This window comes from Papio anubis, chromosome 7 (assembly GCF_008728515.1).
Source record: "Papio anubis isolate 15944 chromosome 7, Panubis1.0, whole genome shotgun sequence".
Taxonomy (NCBI): domain Eukaryota; kingdom Metazoa; phylum Chordata; class Mammalia; order Primates; family Cercopithecidae; genus Papio; species Papio anubis.
This window is the reverse complement of record NC_044982.1, coordinates 154,922,164-154,941,722: the sequence shown is the minus strand read 5'-3', so window position 1 is coordinate 154,941,722 and position 19,559 is coordinate 154,922,164. Positions and strand designations below refer to the sequence as shown.

At 46.7% G+C, this 19,559-nt stretch overlaps 1 protein-coding gene across 2 annotated transcripts in view; it reads left to right on the top strand.

Moving 5' to 3' along the window:
• The window catches only part of FAM189A1 (family with sequence similarity 189 member A1), a 442,551-nt gene that overhangs the window by 117,306 nt on the left and 305,686 nt on the right, over positions 1-19,559 (top strand). Inside the window, exon 1 of one of the 2 annotated variants that reach the window (XM_031668870.1) lies at positions 10,860-14,418. The exons of the other annotated variant lie outside the window; for it this stretch is intronic. The gene's annotated coding sequence lies outside the window, so the exon portion shown is untranslated. Of the gene's footprint in view, positions 1-10,859; positions 14,419-19,559 lie in introns of those variants that run through there. 2 annotated transcript variants of the gene reach the window in all.

Sequence of the window (19,559 nt, the reverse complement as noted above, 5' to 3'; positions counted from 1 at the left end):
GCCCTCCCCTGAGAGACTGCAGCATCTCACCTGGAGCCACTCCCCTGGGGGCTGCGTCCCTGGACCACTCCCTGGGGGCTGCAGCGTCCTCACCTGGGCCCTCCCCTGGGGGCTGCAGTGTCTTCCTTGCTGGCTGGTCTCTTTTCTGTCTTTCCTGCCTCTCTTCTGACCATCTCCACCCAGCAGCCAGAGTGACCGTGACAGAAACATAAAGCACACCTCATTGTTCTCTTATGTAGTCTCTTTCATTGCTTTCTTGCCCTCCCCTCCTTTCTTCTTTAACCTGCTCTTTGAGGCACTGGTGCTCGGAGCTGCTCTCCCTGGCCCTTCTTGCTGAACTCATGCCTCGCTCCATCATGCCATCATCTTGGTTTTCCTGATCCTCAAACCATATTCTTCCAGCCTCAGGGGCTGGTTGCCCTCTCTGCAGGTACAGAGAACAGCACCTGACACATGACTGGCACTCAGTAAATATTTGTTGGATAAATGAATGAACCTAGCAGTTCATCAGTATTTGGCAGAGCCAGGCCTGGCCCAGTCTAGCTTTAGCAATGCCAGATCCCAGGCCGCAAACAAAGGAGCTATCTGCTTCCTCGAGACTTTATCAAATCTGAACATTGTTAGGCATACCCTGACATCTCGAAAGAAGCTGGTCAGGTATTAGGACTAATTAAATGTTAGCGTTAGGCAATTTTTATTATAAACTTGATAACTCTTCCTTTCAAAGAACCATAAAATTATTTATAACTGTCATCTCAAAGAGCTAATGATTTATATGAAATACCTTTATTTTTGGGGGTTTGATTGTTGATTATATTTATAATGGACCATACAATTTGGGAATCAAAGAATCAGAGTCAGGAAGCTTTTAGAGTACATCCAGTATTGCCTGGCTGTGGTCAGGACTTAGCAAATGGAAGTTGTTGTTTTCACAGCTGTTACTCTTTTACTGTAGGGTATTAGAAGGTGTTTATGGTCCATTTAAGTCAGTCCTCTGCAGAGTGCACAGTCCTTCGGTGGCATTCCTGATGTGTGGGCACTCTGATTCCCTGAGCTGGGGATGGGGAGCGTGCCGTGTCACGCGGCTCAGTTGTCAGGCAGCTCTAACTAGAGCCGAATCTATTTTTGGACAGTGATTCTGTTTCCCTGGCTCTTCCTGGAAAACCAAGAAATGTCCTTACTTTCCTTCCAACATTGAAGTCCTGCAAATGGAGAAAACCACTTCTGCACCCCATTCCCTGCGTAGCTCTTTTTCCTCCTTGCACATTTGAAGGCTGGTCACCCAGTTTTCATCTGGTGGCTTCTGGGCATCTTGTCACTTTGGACGTGGCACCGGCGCTGAGTGGGGGTTGTCGGGGGCAGACATTGGGTGGTTTTCACTATGGCCTGGGCAGCTCCCACCTGCATCGTCACTGCCTCAGGTGAAGGGACTGCTCCTCTAAAGCCCCATGCTTCTTTCCTCTCCGCTGTGGCCTGCGGCTCATGGCAGTTAATGAACTGTGGTCCCCAAATGCAGAACATTTGTAACACCGGTAAATTCATCTGTTCGCTTTAGAAGTTAGCATTCCAGCCTGTTGAGATGATCTCATGTCGATTGGGAGGCTCGCCTCTGAGGGTACAGGCCCGATGTTGTCAGCCTGTTTTAAACAAGTTCCCCGTCCTGCATCCAGGCGGGGCCAGAGCTCTGTGGCTGGACCAGCTGCTCCTGCAGTTCCGAGGTTGTGCCGTGAGCGGTCTCCGTGCCCGGGGGTCTCCACATCGCCTCCTCTTCACAGGGCCCGCGAGAGACTGTGTTAACTTCTTGCTGAAATGAAGGCCCTCATCTGCGTAGCATTCCTCTAATATGCCGACCTCATAACCTTATTAAAAGAGAAAACGGGATGCGTTTGGCCTACCACTTGCTTCCTGGAGTACTCACGAGCCTTCTGCTCTGATAATCCCCTCTCAGATATGGCCCGTGATTGACATCGGGCTTATTGGTGTGTAGCTTCCATGATTTGACTTTTTTCTTCATCTCCACCACTCTCCATCATGTTTTAAAATTAATGCTTAAAAATCTGTCTGGTGTACAACAGAGTCAAAGTGAAATTGTGTTGAGAAGCTGGTAATGAAAGTGGCTGTTCTTGCCTCACGCTGTGCAGGTGCCCCCAGTTGCAGGGACACCCACTTCCACATTTCTCAGCTGTCCCTCTTTTCCTTTATTCTTTTCTGGGCAAAAATAGCATTCCTTATCTTTTTTTTATACATCATGGTGAAATATCTATAACATAACATTTACTGTCTTAGCCATTTTTAAGATAAGAGTACGGTTCAGTGGCATGAAGTACATTCTCATTGCTGTGCAGCCACCACCACAATCCATCTCCGGAAGACTCCCTCTTCCTCAACTAAAATGGTCCCCATTGAACATGATCTCCCTTCTCCCTAGCCCCTGGAACCCCCACATTCTCCTTTCCATCTCAATGAATTCGATGACTCTGGGCAGCTCATATGAGTGGCATCTTGCAGTAGGTGTTGTTTCGTGGCTGGCTTATTTCACTCAGCATAACATCCTCGAGGTTTATCCATGTTGGAGCATGTGTCAATATTTCCCTCCTATTTATAGCAAAATAATATTGCACGGTGTGTCTATGCCACATTTTGTGTATCCGTTCAATCATTGATGGACATTTGGGTTATTTCCATCATGCCACTACTGTGAGTAATCCTGCTATGAACATAGGTGCACAGGTATCTGTTCGAGTTCCTGCTTTTAGTTATTTGGGGTATGTACCCAGAAGTGGGATTGCTGTGTCACAAGGAAATCATTTCTTATTTTTAAAAATAATTCACCTTATCTTGTTCTCAGACTCATATTTTGTTGGGTAGCAGGAAAAAATAATCAAAAACTTGCCAGTTGATAGTACCTTGGTATTTTGGTTACTTCTATCTCTCTCTGTCTCTCATCTGTGCATTTTAAAAGTTTTGTTGCAGTATAATTTACAGACTGTCCTATTCACCTATTGTAAATCTATAGCTCAGTGGTTTTTTAATACATTGTATAATTGTGCAGCCACATGCCCAGTTTTAGAAAACTCCTATCCCCCAAGCAGCCCCTGGACCAGGTGAAGGTCGGTTGCCAAACTCAGCCCTGAGCCGCTGGACCTTTCCTGGTACTCTCTCCAGCGACTGGATTTCGGTATCCTCTGAGGTGTGTGGTCACAGTGCTTCATGAGACAGGCGGAGGCGGCTGGGCTAAGCCTTCTTTCCAACCCCTGGTTTTCAGCCTGGTGGGTGTCTCTGCAGCCTGCCTCCTGGAGCCCCCGTGGCTCCAACCCACAGGCTCCCGAGTTCTGCAGGGGAATCGGCCTGAGCCTCCTCATCCCCCTCCATGTACCTGCCATCTCAGTCACCGTTCCTTTGTCCATGTTAAGGCTTTGAAAAGGCTGTTGGACTCTCCTACCCCTGGAGGCACCTCCCCATCTCCTTGTCCGTGTGTGTCTACACCTGGGAGGTTTCAGGAGGGAGGAGAGAGGTAGGTGCACAACATCCAGTTATCACTATTAACTAGAACTTCCTACCCTTCATTTTTTTAAAAAACTATCAACAGGAATAGAAACTACATATCTTAGGAGTCTGTCTCTGATTTTATTGTAGAGGATTCTCATTGGTTGGAATTTCTTTTTTCTGTGATAAGCTGCAGCCACTTGCCCAGAGCCTAGTTGGGCTGACACTGTCCTCTGGACACAGGGGTCATGCCCAGAGAGAGTATTCGTTTGCTGAAAAAGTTGCGATGGGACTCCCAGTGGTTCTCAGAACTTGCAGAGTACACCAGACACTTGGCCATCACTTTTGTTTTCATCTTGAGGAATTTAATTGTATTATTATAATTATTATTTTTGAGTTGGAATTTCGCTCTTGTTGCCTAAGCTGGAGTGCAGTGGTGTGACCTCGGCTCACTGCAACCTCCACTTCCTGGGTTCAAGCGATTCTCTTGCCTCAGCCTCCTGAGTAACTGGCATTACAGGTGGGTGCCACCACACTGGGCTAATTTTTTTTAATTTTTAGTAGAAATGGAGTTTCACCATGTTAACAAGGCTGGTCTCAAACTCCTGGCCTCAGGTGATCTGCCCGCCTCAGCCTTCCAAAGTGCTGGGATTACAGGTGTGAGCCACTGAACAAATGAGAATAGTGGTTCTTCAAAAAATTAAAACAGAATTACCATGTGATCCAGCAGTCCCACTTCTGGGTATATATACTCAAAGGATGGAAAGCAGAGGCTCAAAGAGATACTTGCATATCCATGTTCATAGCAGCATGACACACAATAGCTAAAACGTGGAAGCAATGCACGTGTCCATTGATGGAAGAATGGGTAAACAGAATGTGGTTTACACCTGTCATGAAATATTACTCAGCCTTAAAAAGGAAGGAGATTCTGACATGTGCTGCAACATGGATGGACCTTGACATGGTGCTGAGTGAAATAAGTCAGTCACACAAGGATGAATAACTGGATGACTTCACTTTATATGAGGGACATAGAGTAGTCAAACCCACAGAGACAGAAAGTAGAATGGTGGTTGGCAGGGATGGGGGTAGGGAGGAACAGGGAGTTGTTCAGTGGGTACAGAGTTTCAGTCTGGGAAGACGTTCTGAAGATAGGTGGTGGTGATGGTTGCAAACACAGTGAATGTACTCAATGCTGCTGAATCGTACACTTAAAAACTGGTGAAAATGATGGCCAGGCATGGTGGCTCACACCTGTAATCCCAGCACTTTGGGAGGCCAAGGTGGGTGGATCACAAGGTCAGGAGTTCGAGACCAGCAGAGCCAAGATAGTGAAACCCCATCTCTACTAAAAATACAAAAATTAGCCAGGTGAGGTGGCAGGTGCCTGTACTACTCGGGAGGCTGAGGAGGGAGAATCGCTTGAACCTGGAAGGCAGAGCTTGCAGTGAACTGAGATCGTGCCACTGCTCTGTAGCCTGGGTGACAGAGCAAGACTCCATCTCAAAAAAAAAAAAAAAAAAATATATATATATATATATATATATATAAAACTTGTGAAAATGGAAAATTTTATTTTCTGTGTATTTTATCATAGTAAAAAAAACAATGGCACCCTCAATGAAAAATTACCTTTCTTGAGCAAAATATTGGGATGTTTCGGGCCATCAGAAATTGTTTTGAGAAGCAACTCGTGTTTTCTGATGTGTTGATACTGATGGAAGCATTGCTTTAGAACACCATTTCAATAGCTGTGTTTGGTTAACAAAGTCATGTGACAGTAGATTTAAATAAACTTGGCATTTATAAAATGAAGGGAAGTAAGAGTCATGGAGGCTTTCTGTGACAATGCATTTATCACAACCATCACACAGAGCAAGGCAATACATTTACAAAATGGGATAGTGTCGGGCATGTCCAACAGCCATGAAAATAGATAAATATGGATGTCTTACAGGCATCCTCGTGTTGATGCCGTAGTTATTGTCTTGAGAAAATCCCATTTGTATAGAATAAGTGTTCTATAATGAGGCACTATAAGAAAGTTGTAACTTGACAAGTTTTTTGTTACATGAAGACTGAAAACAGGTCAGAAGATAACTGTAAAACTGAATCACTTTTTTTCCTGCTAGAGTTCGTAGAAAATTGACTTCTAGGTTTTATTCACAGCACCAATGGCTTACTAATTGGAAAGGAGGTGATAGTGGCTTGGAAGTTGTTCTCTGTTGTGGCGGTAAGCCAGAACATTTGGTTTTCTAGTTAGAATTTGGAATTGTTAGCTTAGAAGAATCCTAATCGTCTTTTTGTCATTGCTAAATTTCTCAAATGTGTTAATGACTTGACTCCAGTTAGACATGATGATTTAAGAATTGTGGGGTTTGTTGTTGTTGTTGTTGTTGTTGTTTTGTTTGGTTTTTTGAGACAGAGTCTCACTCTGTCGCCCAGGCTGGAGTGCAGTGGCGCGATCTCGGGTTGCTGCAACCTCCACCTCTGGGTTCAAGTGATTCTCCTGCCTCAGCCTCCCGAAGTAGCTGGGATTACAGGCACGCGCCACCACGCCCAGCTAATTTTTGTATTTTTAGTAGAGATGGGGTTTCACCGTGTTGGCCAGGCTGATCTCGAACTCCTGACCTCAGGTGATCCACCCGCCTCGGCCTCCCAAAGTGTTGGGATTACAGGCATGAGCCACGGCACTCAGGCAGACATGATGATTTAAGAATTGTAACTGAGACATACGTTGTTTCGTATTTTTAAAGTTAAACGTTTAGTCTGAAATAGCTGTCTTTGTTGTTGTTAAGAGATAGAGTCTTGCTCTGTCACCCAGGCTGGAGGGCAGTGGTGCTGTCATGGCTCACTGCAGCCTCGAGCTCCTGGGCTCACAGGATCCTCGTGCCTTAGCATCTCGAGTAGCTGGAACTACAGGCACGCACCACCACACCCAGCTATTTTTAAAAATGTTTTTTGTTGTGACATGGTCTTGCTGTGTTGCCCAGGCTGGTCTTGAACTTCTGACCTCAAGCAACCCTCCTGTCTTGGCCTCCAGAAACGCTAGGATTTCAGGTGTAAGCCACCTCATCTGGCCTGAAATAGCTGTGTTTAGGTGTTTATACCTCTATTAGAAAGTAAATTACTTGATAACTTTTAATGAAGCCTGATAATATTACCATAGCTTGCAGGTAGTGGTGTTTGTAGTAACAAAGGGAACTAACCTATCAAGTCAAGTAATTAATTGAATTAGAAGTTGTGTTAATGGAAGAGTTACCTCCCAGAGGTTGGATTCCCCACACAGAGTGTGAGAAGGGAGCCCGTGGGCTTCCTGGGCCAAGGTTTTGCTGCACGTGGGGCTCACAGGAGAAGGCCAAGGCGCTGTGCAAACCCCGGCTTCACTCCCTCCTGGCTTTCAACCCTGCAGTCACCTAACCTTTCTGAATGTCAATGTAGTTAGTCTCTGAGGGGATTAGGGATAATAACTGGCTGTTGGCGATAATCTTTATATAACATCATGTACAACTTCTAGTTGGATTAAAATACTGTACCTGTGAAGACTGGAGAAATGAGGCCTCTTATAGTAAGGGTGAGAAGTAATCTATGAGGATGGTGGAACTGGCCTTGCTTACGTTGCCCCCTAGAGAAGAGTGCCTGTCCTCAGGGCAGACGATGGAATTCACTGTCCCCTCCCAGGAAGTGTCACCCCAATGATTTCATAGAGCTGCCACTTCTTCACAGGCCATGGGCCAGATGCCTGTCCTTCCACCCCATCTTTGAAGGTCTCTTTTTAAGAAACAGCTGGGTTGACCAGAAGGACCAGGACTGATAGTCTGCCTAGGGACACATGGAGTGGTGCGGGAGGCTGGCTGAGCCCCGCAGCAGGAAATGATGGAAATCTTAGCTTCTTGGGACCCCTGTTGATTGGATGGGTGGGAGAAAGAGTCAGTGGGTGCAAAAAAATCCCTTGTCAACCCTGCGTGGCAGCTGGCCTGGGTGAAGGTTGCCTGCCCTGGGGATTGGGTCTGTTCCTCTCGCTCTGCGCCTGGGAACATGTGGGGACACCTGCTGAATCCACGCCTGCCATTAGCAAGCCCTGGCTCTGGATGAGTCTCCTTCATGTGAGGAAAAGCAAACTGAGAAAATGTACCAAGGAGTCCATGGAAAAAGTACTACCCCATTAAAGAAAGGGAATGATTTCCTGAAGAGTCAGAGGAGATGTATTCTGCTGAAAGTGAACATGAGTACAATCCAGAAAAAATGTTTGTGTTAAAGCATGTGTTATCCTCAGCAGAGAATCCTCCCTTTTCATATAAAAATGTACCGTTAGCTATGATTGTTTGACATTATGGTGCTGGAGAAGTTGGGTCAACTGAGGATCCAGAGGAGGCGTGACCTGACTTTGGCTCATCTCAAGTGCATCGTTCCTGGGTCACCTCCAAGTCCAGGGCAGGGATCGGAAGCCCCCAAATTGGGATGAGGGGCAGGGTGACTGTGAGAAGAGCTGAAGGGGTTGGGTAGAGGGCTTGGTGGGCTCAGGATTGCTTCTCTACTGTGCCTGAGGCTCCGTGATGGTTAATTTTCTGTGTCAGCTTGCCTGGGCTAGGGGTGCTGGTAAAACATTATTCCTGGTTGTGTCTGTGAGGGTGTTTCAGGAGGAGATAAGCATTCAATGAGTTGGTACCGGAGGAAAGAAGATCTGCTCTCGTTATGTGGGGCATGCATCCCAGTGTGGGCATGCATCCTCCAGTGTGGGCATGCATCCTCCAGTGTGGGCATGCATCCTCCAGTGTGCATCCTCCAGTGTGGGCATGCATCCTCCAGTGTGGGCATGCATCCGCCAGTGTGGGCATGCATCCTCCAGTGTGGGCATGCATCCGCCAGTGTGGGCATGCATCCGCCAGTGTGGGCATGCATCCGCCAGTGTGGGCACATCCTCCAGTGTGGGCATGCATCCCTTGCCTGTGGGATATCTGACAGATCAGGAAAGGCACAGGAAGGGCAAATTTGCTGTCTCTACTTGAGTTGGGACATTCATTGTCTCCTGCCCTCAGACATCAGTGCTGCTGATTCTTGGGCCTTTGGACCCTGTCCTCAGGCCTTTAGACTCACACTGACTGACATGCTAGCTTTCCTGGGTCTTCCTCTTGCAGAGAGCAGATGATAGGACTTCTCAGCTTCTGTAATTGTGTGAGGCAATTCCTGTAACGCATTTCCTCTGATAGATGTGTCCTGTCAGTTTTGTTTCTGTGGAGAGACCTGACTAATACAGGCTCCAGCTCCTTGCCAGGCCTGGGCTCTGTGGGCTGAGACAGCTGGTGCTCTTGGTTCAGGTGTGAGGAAGCCGCGCCTCATCCTGCAGGCTACGGGCAGTAGGTTCCCACTGGCCTGCAGTGTTCTTGTATGGAGTTTGGGGTTCGTGTGGTCCTTGATGGAGGCAAGCAGAATCAGACTGCAAATCTGGAACCCAAGGAGCAGCAGAAGTTTCATTTCTCTTGAGTATGTCTCTCCCATGTGACACTTTTGACTGTTTTGGGGCACACTTAGCAGCTTCATGCCAATGGGGAAGCGAGAGGCCTCCACTGCTGGTTAGGAGGCCCTCATTAACACAGCCAAAGGAACAGGCAGTATAACTGGGCCCTGGCAGCAGGTGCCAGCACTGGCAGGACAGGCCCTATGCGAGGCTCAGGGCTGCTGTGACTGCAGCTGAGCCTCTGCCCCAAGTGCCTGTCTCTCGTGATGCCTCTTTCCAGCAGGCACCAGGCCTGCTCTCCTGCACAGTGCAGCCCCTTGCCACCATGGGAGGCTCTGCAGGGGACACGGAAGACGTGGCTGTCCTGAGAGCTGTGGATGGATCCTTAGACCAGGACCGTGCTCATGCTTGTGTTTTCATTTCTAAACGTTGAGGCTCAAAGCTGATACTCAGTACAATTTGAAAATAAGCAAAGATGTCATTTTCTTAGCTGGCCCGTGCCTGCTCTGCACCAAGTGACGATGGGGGCAGGGACGTTCCGACTAGATGTGCGAGAGGGCTGGGGTCCGGCTGGCCTCTCAGGCATCTTCCCCTGGGAACCATGCCAGCTTCTGTGCTTCCTTTCCTTTGGGAAGTCGTGCTCCTTTTTGAGAGTTCTAGGGAAGGCAGTTCCTTCTGCTGGAGCTGCTTGGGAATGTTGCGTACGTCACAGAACCGTGTCAAGAACACGGGGCCCTGTGAAGGTACACAACCTGTAGTTTCTTACTCTCATTACCTAAAAACACACATCATTTGCTCATTTCTTTTGAAGACCAGACCTAACATTGAAGATCTTCCATCAGATTGGCCCCTATGCCTTCATCAGCCTCACTGCATAGTGTACCTGTTTAGACTTTTTATACTAACCAAGTAACTGATGAGTCCACATGAATTACGTGTTCCAGCCTCCTGCCTTTGCACACACCCCTCTTTGCTGATCTTGTTCCTCAGGATCTGAAAACTTTCCTCCAAGTAGCCGTCCATGATTGACCTGTGGGGCTTCTAAGCGCTCCTTCCATTCTGTGTTATTTGTGTTATATTAATTTGTGTTCTTCTTGGTTTATACATATTTTCTCCAGGGTTTTGTAGGTGGCACTGTCTCCCGTCTAAGGCTGTGAACACCTGGGAGGGGGCACTGTCTTTCCACGTGCTCCTTGCACCTTGCCAACCCCTTCACAGGGCCTAGTGCCCTGCTCAGAATGAGCTTGTGGAATTTGGCAGCTGACTGACTTAGAAAGTTAGGGCAGGTTTTGTTTCTGTTTCAGACAAAAAATAGCCTTGAGGTCATCCCCACCCCTTTGGTGACGGTGACTGTGACTGTGTCTTGATTCCTGTTGCTGCTCTCCCTCTCCTCCTGCACCTGCCCCAGCAACTTCACTACCCCTCCTCTTCCATGCAGTCAGATTAGTGAGCATTTCTGCTGCCATGCCTCAGTAGAAAGAACATGCAGTATTATCCTGACAAAATGAAAACAAACCAGCTGTACGGTATTGGGTCAAGATTGACTATTAATACTATACCAATAGAAATGATCACTAGAAATGATATCCCCAGATTCTCTACATCAGCAGTCCCCAGCCTTTTGGGCACCAGGGACTGGTTTCATGGAAGACACTTTTTCCATGGATGGGGAGGGGGTGGGAATGGTTTCAGGATGATTCAAGCACATTACATTTATTGTACACTTTATTTCTGTTATTATTACATTGTAATGTATAATGAAATAATTATGCAAGTCACCATAATGTAGAATCAGTGGGAGCCCTGAGCTTGTTTTCCTGCAACTAGACAGTTTCATCTGGGAATGATGGGAGACAGTGACAGATCATCAGGCATTAGATTTTCATAAGGAGCCACAACCTAGATCCCTTACATGCACAGTTTACAATAGGGTTCATGCTCCTATGAGAATCTGATGCTGCTGCTGATCTGACAGGAGGCAAAGCTCAGGTGGTGACACAGGCAATGGGGAGCAGCTGTAAATACTGATGAAGCTTCGCTCACTTGCCCACTGCTCACCTCCTGCAGTGTGGCCTGGTTCCTAACAGACCATGGACTAACACTGGTCTGTGGCCTGGGGGTTGGGAGCCCCTGCTCTGGATTCTAATATATGAAAGCAAGATGTTGCAGTTTTATGGAGAAAGGAGAACTGGCTGTGTGGCAAAACATTGTTTGGTCCTCACCTAATATCATATACAAAAATAAGTTTCCTGTGGGTTAGTTAAAAAGTAAAAGCATAAATACACTGTTAAGAAATATGTATGACCATGTAACGGATCCCAAGACAATAATAGTAGTAATAATGGCAGCTGTATCAGGTATCAAATGGTGTGTAACAAACTATTCCAGAGTGTGGTGGCTTCTACCATCAACCACTTACTCAGTGGGTGATTTGGATTGGAAATGCAGGCTGGGCTTGGGTAGGTGGCTGTCTTCACTGGGCTCATTCATGGTCGGTCGTGCGTTGATGGCCTCACGTGGTTAGGATGGCTGTCTGTAAGCTGGAGTGGGCAGGGGTGATGGGCCACATGGTTAGGATGGCAGCTGTATCAGGTATCAAATGCTATGTAACAAACTATTCCAGTACATAGTGGCTTCCACCAGCAACCACGTACTCAGTGGGTGATTTGGGTTGGAAATGCAGGCTGGGCTTGGCTGGGTGGCTGTCTTTGCTGGGCTCACTCATGGTCATGTGTTGATGGCCTGTAAGCTGGGATGGGCAGGGGTGATGCGCCACATGGTTAGGATGGTTGCCTGTAAGCTGGGGTGGGCAGGAGTGATGGGCTGCATAGTTAGGATGGCTGTCTGCAAGCTGGGTGAGCAGGGCTGATGGGCCTTGTGGTCTCATCCCCCAGCAGGCTGGGCTTCTTCACAAGGAGGGAGCAGGGTTTCAGGAGTTGCAAGAGGCAGGCTCCTGTGTGTAGGCGACTTCACGTTTGCCACAGCTCTATTGGTCAGAGCAGATCACACAGTCACTGAGCTACCCTAGGTGGAGAAGGATTTCCTCTTTCCATGGGAGGACTGTCAACGTGTTAGGCCTTTTTTATGTGATCTACCACAGCCACTGTTCTAAGTGCTTTACATGTATAATGCATTAGTAATCTCCTGCTGCATAGCAAATCACCCTTAAACATAGCAGTTTACAGCAGCGAATGTGTATTACTTCCCAGTTCTGTGGGCCAGGAATCTTGGCCCAGCTTTGCAGGTTGCCTCTGGCTGAGGGTCTCACAAAGTGTTGGCTGGAGCTGTGTCATCTCCAGAGACTACTGGGGAGTATCTGCCTCCAAGTGCACTCCATGGCTGTTCGCAGGCCCTGGTCCCTGCTGGCTGGACCTGCGGGGGTTACATGTGAATGCTGTTATAGGAGGTGGGGGGCATTGGGGCCATCTCTGAGGCTGGGCGCCACATAGTAACTATATGGATTAAATGCACTCTCATTATCCTGCACTTTCAATCAAGGAAATTGAGGCAAAGAGAGGGTCACTGAGATAGTGAGTGGGGGAGCTGAGTCTGGATCCCAGGCTGAAGGACCATGACACTCTACTTGCAATGGAAATCATAATAAGGGGAAAGAGTGATACAATTGACCACACATCCATTAGCATCCTGTGTGTGTCAAACACCATCAACAGAATTGGCAAATCAGGACATACGCTGTCCATCTGCCAATCCTTCCCTATTATACTAAAAGCAGTCATAAATCAATAGGAAAACATTAACATCAAATGGAACAAGTCTGCAGTGGACTCCAGTTGGCAAGTCACTGAAGAAAAATAAAAGGCAAATAGAAAAGTACCAAACCTCACAGGTAATCAGAGAAATGCAAATTTAAAGAATTCATTTTTGTTTTTGGGTCCACCAAACTGGTGGAGTCTTATAAATATTTATTCTCAGTACGGGTGAGTGCTGGAGGATAAATACTCTCATACTCCAGTGGAGGAAATGTCAAGTGATGGAACCTTCTGGAAAACAAATGTTTGTGATCTTTGACTCAATCATCCTCTTTCTAAGGGTTTATATTGAAATTGGAGACGGCAGTAAAATTTATGTGTAAAGAGACTCACTGAAGCTTTACTTATCAGAGCTAAAAATTGGATGCAGCTTGAATATCTTAACAATAGCAGGGTGGCTATACTATGCCATTCCCAGATTCTATGGCCATTAAAACCATGCTTTCAAAGAATATTCAACAGCCTGGAGAAGGTCTCTTGTTATTTTAAATGAACACAGCAAGATTCCTGCTGTACAGTAGGATTCCAATTTTGTATAATGTACATGTACAAAAAAAAAAGCCTGATTGCAAATACATCAAAATATTAGCAGTGGTTATTTCCTGGTGGTGATATATGTTATTTCTTTTCTTCTTTTCTGTGTGTTCTCCACTTCCTTCCTTGAGGATGTATTATTGACATAATTGGACAAAAAATCAACAGGAAGCATGCAGCCCAGCCCAGGGCGCACTGGCCAGTGGGGGTGTCTGTGCTCTGTATTTACTGGGGCAAAGCCAGCGGGGTCCTCCCCAGGCCTTCTGTGCAGACCCCTGTGATGATTTCTGCTCAGCAGTAGATATTTATTGTATTTTAATATCAGGGCCAAAAGCTACAGCTCACTTTTCGGTTAAGTAAATGTGTGCTTTTCACTCCTGGGTTACTACATCTGCTTGTGAGGCCCAGTCCTCCTCCCCTCCGCCACTTCCAGCACATGGCTGTGAAATTGTCCTGTCGTGCCTTGCAGCACCGTGACCACTACACCATAGTAACAGTCCTACCAGCCTCTGAGGTTTACGTGCAGATTCTTAAGGAGTTACCACATTCTCTCCCCCTGCACCGGCGTGTTCGGTGAAGGCCGGTGACTGTGGTGTGGCATTGGCAGACCACTAAACAGCCGGGAAATTTCTGATCTCCGTTTTTATTGTGATGGAAGGCTATGTGTGGTCAGTTGCCTCGAGGTGATTTCAGAAAGGGCAGGAAGCAGGGAGGCATTTCCTTTTATGTTTGCTCATTACTTGGCTCTGCCTCCTCCGGTGTAATTTCCTCTCGGCCTCTCTCAGCTTTTCCATTCATTTCTGCCTGCTTGTCCTGCGTCCCCTGCCGCTCAGCCGCCTGACCAGGTCTCCCGACGCCTTCTTTCTCTTCCTTCTGCCCCTCCGCTGGGATATGGCTGCTCCTCTCCACCACCCCCCACCCTCTGCTTTTGGGTTTTGCTTTAAGTGTTACGTTGAGACACCAGTTAAATATATTTCTCCAAATATGAGAAATGCATTCCATATTTTAAAGATGAGAGAGCTCCCAGTAGCAGAAAAGACGTGGATTTGGGCAGCATGCTTGCAGAAGCGTCTCTGGAGCCTGGAGCACGGACTCACACCTGCCCTACGACGCTGAAGGATTCCCATCTGTTCTTCTTAAGAACCTGCACTTAGGACTCAGAGGCAGGTAGGACTGTGACTGTGGTGTGGTGTAATTGTCTCTGATAGGCCAGATACTACTGAGAAAACAGAAGCAGATGAAACAGCAAAGCAGCCGTGTTCTGCTTATTCGCCACGGCACATTGGTTGAGCCACATTCCACACCACGTGGCTTGAGGGCCTCCTTCCCGGCGTTTCAGTGGCTTCTGGGAGCTGACGGGGGTGAAGGGCTATGGGTTCTCTTCTCTGGTTACTGCTTGCCCCAAATCCCTGCTCTCTCAGGATTCCCAATATCCACTTCCCCTCTTGCCTGCTCCGGGATGGGGAATGGGAGATGGGGGTGGGTGAGGGGCTGTCAGTACCAGGTGTGAGTGCTGCTAAGAAGGCAGACTGCTGTGGCTGACACTCTAGGCCACTAGTCATTCGTGCCTGAGTGTCAATAAAGCGTGTGTTAAACACTTCTGGGTTTGGCTTAGGGAATTAATTGAGAGTCGCCTATATAGAAAAGTGTATAAAACACGGCTTAGAAAAAACATGCATTTTAAAGGAGTAAAAGTTAACAATATAAACAGTAGGCATTTGATAGTCTAGAACACTTCTTTCAGGAAAAAGGTTTTAAACCCTTTAGTGAAAACACGTTTACTTAACTGAAAAGTGAACTGTGGCTTTTGGCCCTGATGTTAAAATACAATAAATATCTACTGCTGAGCAGGATTCTTCATAGGGGTCTGCACAGAAGGCCTGGGGAGGACACGCTGGCTTTGCCCCCAGCGTTGCCTCCAAGCCAGGCTTGCCAGTGAACAGCACTTTCAGCGGGTGGGGCCCCTCAGGTCACTGGGATGGGCAGGACAGTGGCTGTGGTAGCAGTGGTGGCCCCTCGAGGGAGCCCTGCAAGATTCCGGTGGGGAGGTGGCTTCGCTGCCTGCAGTCTTAGTTCCTCACTGATAGTGAGGACCCTCCCATGGTGGGCAGAGGGGAGCTGCTGGGCTATTCTTGAACCATCCTTCCATGCATTTCACTCATGCCCCGAGTCTTCCACAGCTGCCCTGACCTCTGCCTGCCCTCTGTGTCCCTGTACGGACTTGCCTGACTTGTGACCGGCTCCTCTCAGCCCTTCACAGCCCCGACATGAGCTGTCTGTGACAGTGGTCTGGGAGTGCCTTTTCTCTGTGGGGTCTGTGTGCTGTGTCTGCAGATGCTCAGCTGAGCCACCTGCCGGCCTGGTCCTGCAGACTCCTGTGGGAGAGGCGAGAAGGGGTGGGGAAGGATGTGGAGAAGTCCAGAGTACCTAACAGGTGAGGGCAGGCCAGAGATGTGGAGGGAGGGCGCTGCCCCCCCCATCATCAGCGAAGGGCCAGGGAGGACCCGGCCACTCTTTCCAGACCCCATGGGGATTGGGGTGGGGCTACCAGAGGCTCAGTGGGAACCACTGCAGGGAGTGGGCAGTTACTCTTATTTGTTTGGACCTGTTAACACTTCTTTTTATTTTTTAACCTTTATTTTAGGTTCAGGGGTACAAGTGCAGGTTTGTTATATAGGTAAATTCATGACTTGGGGGTTTGGTGTACAGATTATTTCCTCACCTGAGTACTAAGCATAGTACCCAACAGTTTTTTTTTTTTCCCCTGAATCTCTCTGCCCTCCCATCCTTTTCTCAAGTAAGCCCTGGAGTCTGCTGTTCCCCTCTTTCTGTCCATGTATTCTCATTGTTTAGCTCCCCCTTGTAAGTGAGAACACGCAGTATTTGGTTTCTGTTCCTGCATTAATTTGCTAAGGATAATGGCTATCTATGTTCCTGCAAAGGACATGATCTCATTCTTTTTAATGGCTGAATCGTATTCCATGATGTATATGTACCACATTTTCTTTATCCAGTCTACTATTGATGGACATTTAGATTGGTTCAATGTCTTTGCTACTGTGAATAGTGTTGCAGAGAACATACGCGTGCATGTGTCTTTATGATAGAATGATTTATATTCCTTTGGGTTTATCCTCAGTACTAGGATTACTGGGCTGAATGGTAGTTCTGTTTTTAGCTCTTTGAGGAATTGCCACACTGCTTTCCACAATGATTGAATTAATTTACACCCCCACCAGCAAAGCCAGCAATGGGGAAAGGACTCTCTATTCAATAAATGGTGCTGGGATAGCTGGCTAACCATAGGCAGAAGACTGAAACTGGCCCCTCCCCTTCACCCAATACAAAAATCAACTGAAGATGGATTAAGGACTAAAATGTAAAAACCCAAAACTATAAAAACGCTGGAAGATAACCCAGGAAATACCATTTTGGACATGGAAACTGGCAAAGATTTCATGACAACACCACCGAAAGCAAAAATTGACAAATGGTGCATAATTAGGGAGCTTCTGCACAGAAAAGAAACTATCAATAGAGAAAACAGGCAGCCTACAGGATGGGAGAAAGTATTTGCAAACTATACATCTGACAAAGGTCTAATATTCAGAATCTACAAGGAACTTAAACAAATGCACAAGCAAAAAACTAAGAAACTCATTAAAAAGTGGGCAAAGGACATGAACAGACACTTTTCCAAAGACTTACATGCGGTTAACAAGCCTATGAAAAAATGCTCAATATCACTTATCATTAGAGAAATGCAAATCAAAACCACAATGAAATACCATATCACACCAGTCAGAATGGCTATTACTAAAAAGTCAAAACAGCAGGTACCGGTGAGTTTGCAGAGGAAAGGGACTGCTTAAATACTTCTTAATACAAATAAATATTAGAATATTCCCAATTTCACCATAATGTGAACGTGTAGTTAAAAGATAGAGAATTATAGTACTCTACAAAATGTTCATCTAGTAAACCCATGAAGTGGACCTTTGAGGATGAGAAAAATAATTAAAGTCTTGAGTCTTAAGCTACCACGTTGTTCTGGTAACAAGTTTGGCATAACTTTTATTGTAACAAACTTGTTTTCTTCTTTACTATTAAAGTTTTTGTCATGTTCATCTTACTCTGCTTATTCTTATGTGCTTCAGAGTGGTTCTTTAGTGTGACTAATATGTTGGTTATTTATTCTGCTGAGGTTTTTGTCCTATAAAGGACGTAAAGGGTGATCATTCACATTCTGAAAGCAGAGAAGGGTAAGTATTTGTGCCTGCACTTCACCTGCCAAGCTTCTTCTTCCTGTCCCTGTCTTTCTATCCAGTCAGTGATCAAGCCTTCATCTTCTGCCTCCCCGGCCCTCCCCAAGCTGACCCCATCAGCACCATGGCCAGCACCTCAGCGCAAACACATCACTTCATGGAGGTCGTCCATCCCTGGTTGCTTCTTTCTCTGAGCGTCTCCTAGTTTGGATGTCACACTTGCCTTCAGATGTCTCTTCATGCTGCCCTGCCTCCTTTGAGTTTGGCAGCTTCACAGAGACCCCTCTGTTTTCATTAGGTCAGTTTCCCAGATTAAGGGAAAAGCCAAGTCTGGCAATTAAACTTTTAATGTCCACTACTCTTTCTTTCTCATTCAGCCCATTCTTCGGTGATGGCAACATTCTCCCTTAACTCTTTTGAGCCATTTCATGTAGATGCAGTAACAGTGTTTGTTTTATGGAAGGAGGTGCTCCACCCCAGGCTGGAGACCTTCAGGCCAGGGGTTGGACAGAGACCCCTGGGTGGAGCTGCAGGAGAAACGTGTTCTTGGAATTGGGCTCCTAGACCATCAGATCTCTGCAAGACCCAGATTTCATTTGTGTCTTTCATACTTTCAGATTAATTTTTCAAAACTAATTTAAAATACTACAAGATACTCAGAAAACAGGATGGAAAGAGCTGGATTAAATTTGATTCACCTGGTTGAGCACTCTAATTTCCATCTCTACTGATGTCATGTGATATTTTTCATATGGAAGAGTTTTCAGAAGCTCTTGCATGTGAACTGTATTATTATCAATTTGAAAAAATTAGCCTCTGCATTATTGGTTCGTCTCGATTTGTTCTTGGAACAAACCTTGTGGTCGGTTGATGGTTTCTCTGCCTCACAGTAAGTACCACACTTAGTTTCATAGGTCAGTGTCAACATTCAGTGCTAGGACACTGTAGGAAACAGTCGCTTACATGCACGTCAGGGACAGTACAGAGAGGGCTTTTTGACCTGGGCTTGATTTTAAGCAGCAGGCAGTCAGAGCTGTCCTGGGTACCCATCCTGACGTTCTGGAAGTAGGTGAAGTCCATGTTACGAAGATACTTATATGAGGACGGAATGTTTGGGAGATAGCTGCCCAGGAGGTTCTTGAAGGTCAGTGGTGTGTCTTCGTTTTGAATCCGCAGAATCCCATCATTCACGAAGTGCTGGAGCCCACTGAGGCTCCCTCCCCGAGGTGCTGTTTTAGGAGGGCTTGTGTCAGCGGAGAATGGTGACCCACCATGCTACCAGGTGACCATCTTGAGAAACAAGTATCTGAGGGCTCAGATACTTCCACTCTAGATGCCAGTTGCAAGTCCCACGTGGTGACCTGTACCTCTGACTGATGGTCTATAAATTGGGGTTCTCACAACTTCCTTCTCCAGGAGTGGGATGGCTGGCATGGCTCAAGAACTCAGGGAAACAATTTTGCTTACATTTATCCAATTATTATAAAGAATATTACAAAGGATACAGATGAACGGCCAGATGGAGAAGATGCACAGGGTAACCTCTTATATGTGGAAAGGGGTGTGGAGCTTTCTGTGGGCGCCACCCTCCAGGAACCTCCATGTGCTCAGCAACTGGAAGCTCTCCAAACTCAGTTATTTTAGGTTTTGCTGGAGGCATCATTGCATAGCGTGATTGATTACATCATTGGTTGTTGGCTGATCAACTCAACCTTTGTCCCCTCTTCCCTTCCCTAAGGTGGTGGTGGGATTGTGGGCCTGAAAGTTCCAACAGTCTAATCACAGGATTGGTTCACTTGGCAACCAGCTCCCATGCTGAGACTGTCCAGAAGCCCCTCACTACCACTCATCTTATTAGTACACAAAAAGACACATCACCTTGGAGATTCCAAGTGTTAGGAGCTGCCTGCCAGGAAATAAGAAGAGCAGATATATATTTCTTCTTGTAAATCCCAGTATCTCAGCACTAATTCCATTCATGAGGGCTCCACCATCATCACCAAATCACCTCCAAAAGCCTCACCTTCTAATACAGTCACATTG